The sequence below is a fragment of the Hevea brasiliensis genome, chromosome 12 (genome assembly GCF_030052815.1).
Source record: "Hevea brasiliensis isolate MT/VB/25A 57/8 chromosome 12, ASM3005281v1, whole genome shotgun sequence".
In the NCBI taxonomy this organism is placed as follows: domain Eukaryota; kingdom Viridiplantae; phylum Streptophyta; class Magnoliopsida; order Malpighiales; family Euphorbiaceae; genus Hevea; species Hevea brasiliensis.
In genome coordinates this window covers 37,593,944-37,603,363 of record NC_079504.1, presented here as the reverse complement: position 1 = coordinate 37,603,363, position 9,420 = coordinate 37,593,944, and the positions used below count along the sequence as shown (strand labels likewise).

Sequence of the window (9,420 nt, the reverse complement as noted above, 5' to 3'; positions counted from 1 at the left end):
TTGAAGTATAAATCATACTACAGTGCATGTTTGAAAATTCCTCCGCATATCTTGTGAATATTAAATAATAATGTGTCATGTAACATAAAAAAATGTTTCTTTTCTTGGTCTTACAGAAATGATCCTCTATACATTTATATCATTTATTAACATATGGTTATATTTATGGAACCTCTAATGTAACTTCTTCATAGTTGGGCCAATATGGGCTCATATTAACATGTTACTGCTATACTGTTTTGCTAATTATTTAAAATTATGATTTTCTAGAAATATGTTGGTATCATAAGCTTGATGAAATGAAAAAAATACAAAACACCAGCCAATGTTGTATTAATTTAAGTTCTTTTAATTCTGTTTTGTCTTCATCCTCCTCCTACACCTTTCACGGTACCTTTATCTAAGGTTTTGATACTGGTCATCATTTACCACTGGCATGATTATTTGAATTGAAACGATCACAAACTTGTCCTAATTTCACATTTAAATAATTGCTATTTTCAGTACCTTCTCTCTATATAAAGTCATGCCAATTCATTTCACTCACGCCAAACCATCATAAAACAGTACAACAGAGATAAAGAGGAAAACAAAAAAAATGAAGAGTCAAGTTTGCTCCAGCATCCTTCTCCTTAGTCTTCTCTTTCTTGTCATAAGCAGTGCATAATCTCAGACATGCAAGCCCAGCGGCAAGATAAGAGGTAGAAAGCCTCCCCCAGGACAATGCAACCAAGAAAACGACTCAGATTGCTGCATAGATGGCGAGCTTTACACTACTTGCAAATGTTCACCACCAGTGAGCAGCCACACAAAAGCAAAGCTAACAGTGAACAGTTTTGAAGCTGGTGGTGACGGGGGTGCACCATCTGAATGTGATAATAAATTCCATTCAGATAAAGAGCTGGTGGTAGCACTTTCCACAGGATGGTTTGACAACAAGAGTAGGTGCTTGAACTATATTACTATCCATGGAAATGGAAAAAGCGTCAAGGCCAAAGTAGTTGATGAGTGTGACTCTACCATGGGATGTGATTCTGATCATGATTATCAACCTCCTTGCCGAAACAATATTGTGGACGCCTCCAAAGCGGTCTGGAATGCCTTGGGAGTGTCTGCCCCTGATGATGTGGGAGAAATGGACATATACTGGACCGTTGCTTGAGCAATTGAGCTTGAGCGATCACTATATAATACTCTAATATAATTCTCATTCTCTATGTAATATTCTCTTGTTTATAGAATGATACATGTATTTTATATTTGTACCATATAAATCCATTATTGTGCCATATTTATAAAGACCCAATATATATATATATATATATATATATATATATATATATATATATATATAACGTTTCCCGTTTCATTCTTGTTACGAATTCCAAAAATAACCAATTAGAAATTTCAAAACAGACATCTATTTGTTCACCATTTTGCCTTGCAGATGTGAGACGTGCTTAAATTATTCATCAAACATGCAAGTACAAGAAGTCAGGAACAGAACCTCATCCACCAGTAGTGATGCCTGAAACATAATTACTGCTTTTAGTAGGTGAAAAGCAATGTTTACTGATTTTATGATCTGATATAAAAAGTTTTGTGGATGAAAGGAAGTTTTGTCTCTCCCAATAGCCATTTTTCTATGTTTCTTGAGCTCTAAAGTCAACAACTAGTATCAGAGCTTCTCTGGTCTTTAAAGGGGCAGCGAAAGAAAAACAAGGGAGAAAAACCGTCACTACAAAATCCTTAAGCACTGACAGTCAATGGCTTCCAGCTGCTTCATACCTCCTTCACCTCCTATTTTCTCAGGAGAAAATTACCAAATGCGGGTAGTGAAAATGAAAGCTTATCTCAAGGCTTTTGATCAATGGGATTTTGTTGAGACAGGCAGGGCACCTCCGCCATTGCCTGATAATCCTTCATTTGCTCAAATCAAAATGCATAGTAAGCAATGTGCAAAAAGGTTCAAGGCTTTAACCTCCATACATTCTGCTGTGTCCAAGAATTATGGCTTGTGAATTAGCTAAGGAGGCCCGGGATGAGCTCAAGGAGGAGTTTTTTGGGAAGGGACAAAACCAGGCATATGCAGACTAAATCTTAGGAGATTTTGAAGTTCTAAGTATGAGAGATACTGAGACAGAAAGATTCTAACATATTTTATGAAGGTGGTTAATGAAAGTGATTGATGGGGGATGAGTTAATAGACAAAAGAATTGTAGAGAAGGTGCTTGCAATTTTACATGAGAGATTTGAACCAAAAATGGAGATAAACACTGTTGGCTGGCTTCAGTTTATCCTTGACTCCATTTTGCACATACTTTTACTGGGAGAATAAACACCTCTGAAAAGCTGCTGGAGGCGAGAATCCATATCATCTTCTTTCTGCATTTCATCATTACTTTATTTCTGAAGTAACAAGGAAGCTAGCCACATTTACTCGGGTCGAGGTGCTTCCATCCGCTCACCGTCATTGTCGACTTGCAATGCTTGTTTCCTGCATAATCTTTCAGGCACTTCTTTTCCAGAATAGTCATTCTTTTCAATTGCAACATTCGTCCAAACATTTGGTTCAGCAACAGAGATTCCTTCATTAAACCCTTCCATATTGAATCAGAACTTCCTTATCCGATAAAGATGCCTCGATTGCCATTGGCCCTTCATTGAGCACCTCCATTGGATGAGTCACTCTACCATGTGATGTGATTCTGATCATGATTCTGTTACATATTAGTCTGCACACTTACTAAAACAGAGGAATAGGGAGAGAGAGATAGAAATAGATGAGAAAAGAATAAAAGTAGATGAGAAAAGAGAAGAGAGTAGATCAGAAGAGAAAGAGAATATTTCAGAGATGAGAGATATCTTTGATTATTAATGATCTTGGATAGTCTCCTCTTTACAATTAAGTTCTTATTTATACTTCTTTGGATCCTATAATTGCTCTCTACAATTACAATTGACTGGAGAGTAATTACAATATACTAGTACAATAAAATCTTCCTATTTAACTACTGGACTAACCTCCTAACTGCTTTACTCCTTACTCATAACATTCCCTACTCCTTGACATCATTCTTGTCCTCAAGAATGAAGAAAATGCTAGAAATTGAAATGAATTTTAGGTGCTGCCTTCTCATCAGCCGACAGAATGTGAGAATCCCACATAGTTTCTTTTGCTGGCCAGTTAATTCCCTAAATTTTGGAATACCAAATGTTAACTTCCATCATATGCTTCAGCTGAAATGTTTCATAGAATTGGCTAAAAGTTGCAAGTGATAGTATGAACTGTTAATGAACAAAGAATTTTTTTTTTTCTTTTGCTTCTCCAAATTTTCCATGCTTGTTCCTTGAAGATCATAATTCATTTGATGGCTGAAGTTTCTTCCTTTCCCTTCTTGATATTTCTCATTCATCTTCTATGAGACTTATAGGATTACTACAGCTGAACTCACCATCTTGGCTCCTAAAATTCTGCCACTTGCTTACCGTAACCACATTTTTTGTAGCTTCTTTATCTTTCTTGTTTTCAGGAACATCCCCAAAAGTTTGTGCAGCAAGAATTTCAGGCTTAACTTCTGCATTCCCCATTGTCAACTCTAGTTTCCTATCATCACCATCATTATCCTTCTCCTCCTCATATTCCTCTATTGCACCAGACAAATCAAAAACAAAATCCTGATCTTGCTTCATCTCAATAGACTTGTCTTTCTTATTGGAAGTTTCATCAAAGACATCTTGTTCTTCACTTGAATTTTCAAGAAGTGGATCCTCATTATTAAAGACTGCAACATTCTCCTTTACCACTTGAATTGCTTCCACCAATTTGTCAATTTTCTCTTGAAATGACTTCTCATATTTCTCTAATTTTTGTAATAACAATTCTTCCTGCCTTTTTAATCCTCTTTCAACAACTTCCATAATCCTATCAAGTAATTTCTGTTCCCAATGATGGTCTTCCATGATCATCATGTAGAAGGCTGAGTAAAATGTTGGAAAATTTTATTTCTTAGAGAAGAAAAATTATAGGGACTGGGGAAGAAAAGTTGATACAGAAACAAGGATTTCATGAAAGAATAAAGAGAAGAAATTAGGGAAAAGGTGGAGAAAGAAACAGGTTTCTAGAAATTCCAAGAATTTCAAGAAACAGGTTTCTTGAAATGCAGCAAGTGAAAAATTAAAGAAAAGAAACAGAAAAAAGAACCAGAAATTGATAGAAGAGAGAAATTTGATTCAAGAATTCAAGAAAGAAGGAAGAATAGAAAAGAAATCTGAATAGAGGAAAGGGAAGAGAAATAGAAGAAAGGAGAACAAAAGAGGAAGAGGATAGATCAGAAAAGTAAGAACAGAAGAAGAAGAGGAAGAAGAAGAACAAGAATAGAGGGAAAGAAGTAAAGACTTTCGGAGAAGAAGAAGAATTAGAGGGAAGAAGAGAGGATGAGAGAAGAAACCGGGTATTTTGAGAAGAGTAATCTACCATAGATGCTACTCCCATGGAAAAATTTTCAGTAGTTGCCCACCAATCTAACAGCTCGATACCAATTTGTTACATATTAGTCTGCACACATACTAAAACAGAGAAATAGGGAGAGGGAGATAGAAATAGATGAGACAAGAATAGAAGTAGATAAAAAAAGAGAAGAGAGTAGATGAGAAGAGAAAGAGAATATTTCAGAGATGAGAGATACCTTTGATTATTAATGATCTTGGATAGTCTCCTCTTTACAATTAAGTTCCTATTTATACTTCTTTGGCTTCTATAACTGCTCTCTACAATTACAATTGACTGGAGAGTAATTACAATATACTAGTACAATAGAATCTTCCTATTTAACTACTGGACTAACCTCCTAACTGCTTTACTCCTTACTCATAACAGATTCCTTGCGTTGACAATATTGTCGATACCTCTAATGCTGTTTTGAATACCTTAGAAGTGTCTAACCCTGAGTGTGGGAAAAATGAAAATATGCTGGTCCGAATGCTTGAGGCATCCGCATACACTACACATCTGTAATATAATTCATGTAATAATTTAATGTGTATAGGTGGATACATGTATATAAAATTATTATTATGTGTTTAAACTTCTTATGAAGACTCCCCATTGTATTTATCTCTGGGGCAGGTCAATGAATTGCCTGCAAAATAAAGCTTTAATACCCCAGGCATTAATATGGTGAAGCAATCAAAATAAGGCATAAGAGTGAACATATCTCAAGAAAGTTCTCAGTACAGCTTGTTGTTAACACATAAGCTGCTAAAAAAAAAGGGAAAATGTCTTCAGGCATCTGAAAATTCGCAAACATAATATTAAAGCAGCATGCAATCGCAAATGTAGGGAAGGTCAAATTTGTTGGTTCAGGACCTTTCAGGGCATTATGCTACTGTTTCTCGATGTAAGCAAAGGAATAAAGGAAGCATGAAATAAACATTTCCATTCTATTCTTGAAGCTCATAGTGAAATGGAGTACCTGGTAAGCTCGACATGGGCTCTGCTCGAAAATATATGTGCTGTCTCCTTGAGTTCAGACAACTTGCACTAAAGATAACCCTCCAGTATAATGCTCTGATGTGAGATCCTGGGCTGTAGATTATTTACTTTTAGTCTTTTTTGAACACTCTTCAAAGCCACAAAGGAACTCTTGGTACTATTTTCATCCCACAATGGCAATACTTCCACCATGACTTTTTGCAACATATTCTGCTCAATACCATCATTAAGAAGCCCTTGAAGCTCATCAAACCCTCCCCTCAAATCCAGCAAAATGCTGCACAGTCCCCGATGCTTAGCATACTCCAAAATTTCATTCAAGCATATCCCATCCAATACCACAGTTTCAATTCCTTTTGGAGCTGTTACTGGTTCGACAGTTGTCTCTTTGTCTGTAAATATAATCATTTTGGATGCTGCTTCTTCCTCTACAGAACGGATTTGGATTGGAGAAGAACGAGAAGCTGCAGTTATGACACAAAGGGGTTGATTGGCACCAGGTTCTTGTGATGTAGGAACTAAAAACTTGTGAATTAATGAGCTGGAAACTATAATTGCATCATATTCCTGTAACAATTTTGAGTAGTATCCGCCACACTCTGTGACTCCTTCCTCAAGTTGATTTAAAAGGTGGCCATTGACTGAGAGGGAGTATCTACATGTTAGGCAGATGCCTCGAGTTAAAATACTTCAACAATTATATTAGCTAAGAACAAAGTTAATACCAAAGCAGATCCTCAAAGAAAATAAGGAAAAAAAAAAAAAAATCCAAGCACTAGCATTAACCAACTAAAAATAGTCTCCTTAATATTAGTTATTCAGGATAAATGATTTGCTTTAATACTATCAAAGGGAATATATGGATACCTGAGTGTAACAAAAGGTTTCCAGTCAGCATTTGATGGATGTATGCCTCATTGAGCCTCTTGCACAATTCTTCTTCTACACCTACAAGTACATCAATGCCTGCATGTCTCAGTTTATCCACCCCTGTTGAAGCCACAATTGGATTTGGATCAACCATTCCAATTACCACCTTCTTAACTTTGGCATTAATGAGGGCTTCAGTGCAGGGTGGAGTTCTCCCGTAGTGATTGCAAGGCTCTAAGCTCACATAAGCTGTTGCTTTCTCAGCCAAATCTCCAGCATCTCTCAGAGCAAATACCGGAACCAAATTATCTGACAACAGTTTGTCAAGAAAAGACACTGATTTGAAAAGTAGACATCATATTGTACAAGAATAGGAAAGATGCATGTTAGCTGCATAAGTCAGCAAATCAAAGGTAGAAAATCCTCAAAACATAATCCACTCAAAATTTTGAAACTCTTTCTTCATTTTCAACCTTAACCTTCAATGTTTGCTCAAAAGAATGCTAAACACATTTCAAATCGAACGACATCAATAATTTAAATCAGGCAAGAATTACTAATCCCAGAGCTTTATGAAAGTTATCTGATCACCTAAGGTCGAAAGAAAAAATTGCTTCTAAACACGCCCAGACTCGGTCTCGGGTGCCATGGATAACAAACTCAATACTCGCAATTTTTAGATCCAGCCACTATTAATTGAACAGCAGAAAACGAGATTTATCCACAACAAAGAGACACTCAATACATGTAAACGAGACCAAAGATCAAAACAATCAGTCAGATTTAATGGCAAACGAAATGTGGAGACAAAAGGAAAGGAACGTGGGGTTACCTCAGCATGAGGCTGACCAGCTTTTGGGTGGAACCCTTCACCAACAATCTTGCCATCTTTGACAATGACGCAGCACACCATAGGATTAGGCCTTGTACACCCAATTGCCTTCCTTGCCAGTTCCACACACCTCCTCATATAAAACCCATCGTCTTTACCTTCATCACTACCATCATTTGCTAACACTCCACAACTGACCATAACCAATCCACCATATCTTCTCAAACCACCAAGTGATTTGGATAACCTTTTGACTGAATTGCAACACCCAAATTTGGAATGAAATCTGTACCCTGGAATAGAGAGACCAGAAGCTGGTGCAAAAGATAGAGCATATGAGAATGTGATAAATTGGGCAGTCCCAGAGTGCGATTTGAGAGTGAAAAATATTGAATTTGCATCTTTGTTTGGAGTACTGAAAGATGAGGATGTGAAATCTTAGCAGATTTTGTGGGTGTCTTTGTGATTTGCCTCTGAAGATTTGGTTTAAGATCGAAGCAAAAAAAGATTAGAAGTATGTGTGAGACTAGCGTGATAACCAACTACACCACCCAGACAATCTGTTTCTTCAGAGCTTCCTAGACATGCTGTTTCATTTTTTTTTTTTTTATTATCAATTTTATCAGATAGGCGATAGTACATCTTGTTATGCAATAGAGTTGATCAGGCATATCATATATTGTGCTCCAAAGTTAACGAAGCTCTCTGCTTCCATCTACAGCCCTCCCTCAACAAGTCCTTGAAATCATCCTCTGTTAGTAACTCTTCTTGTGTTGCTTTGCTCCTATATTTTGTCCTTGTAGTTGTTTTTTTTGGGGAGGGGGAAAGCTGGCAGTAAGTGGTGTGGATTGGTTTTTGCGGATTCTCATTCCCAATTTCGTTTCTCTTGGGCAGTGATCCAAAATGAGGCGTAACTGACATGATTAATCATGTTCAGTTTACTTAATGTGTGTTATAAGCATATGACTATCCATGCCTCCTGAATCTTTTTTTCCTCCACCGTATTTCTAGTGTTTTACACGGTAGGCCTAAGGAAGAATTTGTATCTGATTCATGCTACCATTCAATCTTTTTGTTTTGAAGGTGAATATATTCCTGGGCATTACCTTGCCAGATGCCCCAAAATTTGGAAAGGTCTTTGGAGGACAGTTTGTTGGGCAGGTCTGAATCATCTTTTCTCCCTCTTCCCCTTATGAAACAGTACAATTTAGTGTTGTTGAATGGTGAACATTGTCAGGAGATTTTGGCATATTAAGGCTTCTTGTAGACACAGGCAGATGGCAAAATGTTTTTCCTTCTAATCTATTGGCATGCATATAGCTGCATCTTCAAAATGTCCTTAGGCTTAAAAATTGAACTTCATTTCTTAGCTTGTAATGGTACATACATCTTTACATTCTTCTCAAAGCAATATGGTATTAATGTTTCTCATATTGTTATGAGATGGTCATAAACTGTAAAAAAAATCCTTTTGATTTGTCAATTTTTTGTCCACTGTGCCTTTTCAAATTTGAAAATGGCTTTTAATATAGTCTATCTCCTTTGAATTCTCTCAATATCACAAGTGTGACTACAATTTAAAATTGTGGAGCCCTTTTGTTTTAGATAGTTGCCTTTTTTTTCTCTTGGCTTTAAAGGAATTTTTCCTCATTAGAGTACTTCATTTCCTTCTCTCCTTTTATTCGGTATATTCCCCCTTTTTATTTTTAGTTCGGAAATGATGTTTTCACAATATATAAACATTACAGTTTCCTTCTTTTATAAAAGGAAATAGTTTTGTTTTTGCTCATCTTTTTTTGAATGAAAGTAATTTAACTTGGCACCTGTTGCACTCTAATTCGACCAGACAAGTAATTTATAAAAGATAGACAAGACTTCTAATTCAACCTGGATTTTGTTGCACTCGTTTTGAACAGACTTCTAAGGTTTTTGATACTCTGAAACAAGACCATTAAGTACCTGATATAAATACTAGAAGGCAGAAACAAGCAGGAGAGTTTGTTTTACTTTCAACCCTAATTTTCTAGGCAATTTGGAGAGAGTCTGCATCAAAGCTCAAATTTTCAGTTGAAGTTCTAAAAGTCCAAGGCTACAGATCCTTGTTTTGGTTTCTTTTGTTCTATTTTTTTTAGATTGTTTTATGTTCTCTTATTTTAATTTTATTATGTTTGTTAAACTCACCATGAGTGAGTAGTTTGTTTAATTCTTGGGTTAGGGAAATAGC

General features: G+C 36.3%; 2 pseudogenes; one reads left to right on the top strand and one right to left on the bottom strand.

Moving 5' to 3' along the window:
• The first annotated feature begins 598 nt into the window (after positions 1-598).
• On the top strand, positions 599-1,162 carry LOC131171418 (kiwellin-1-like; annotated as a pseudogene).
• A 394-nt stretch (positions 1,163-1,556) lies between these two features.
• Positions 1,557-8,441, bottom strand: LOC131171419 (riboflavin biosynthesis protein PYRD, chloroplastic-like; annotated as a pseudogene).
• Between the last annotated feature and the right edge of the window lie 979 nt (positions 8,442-9,420).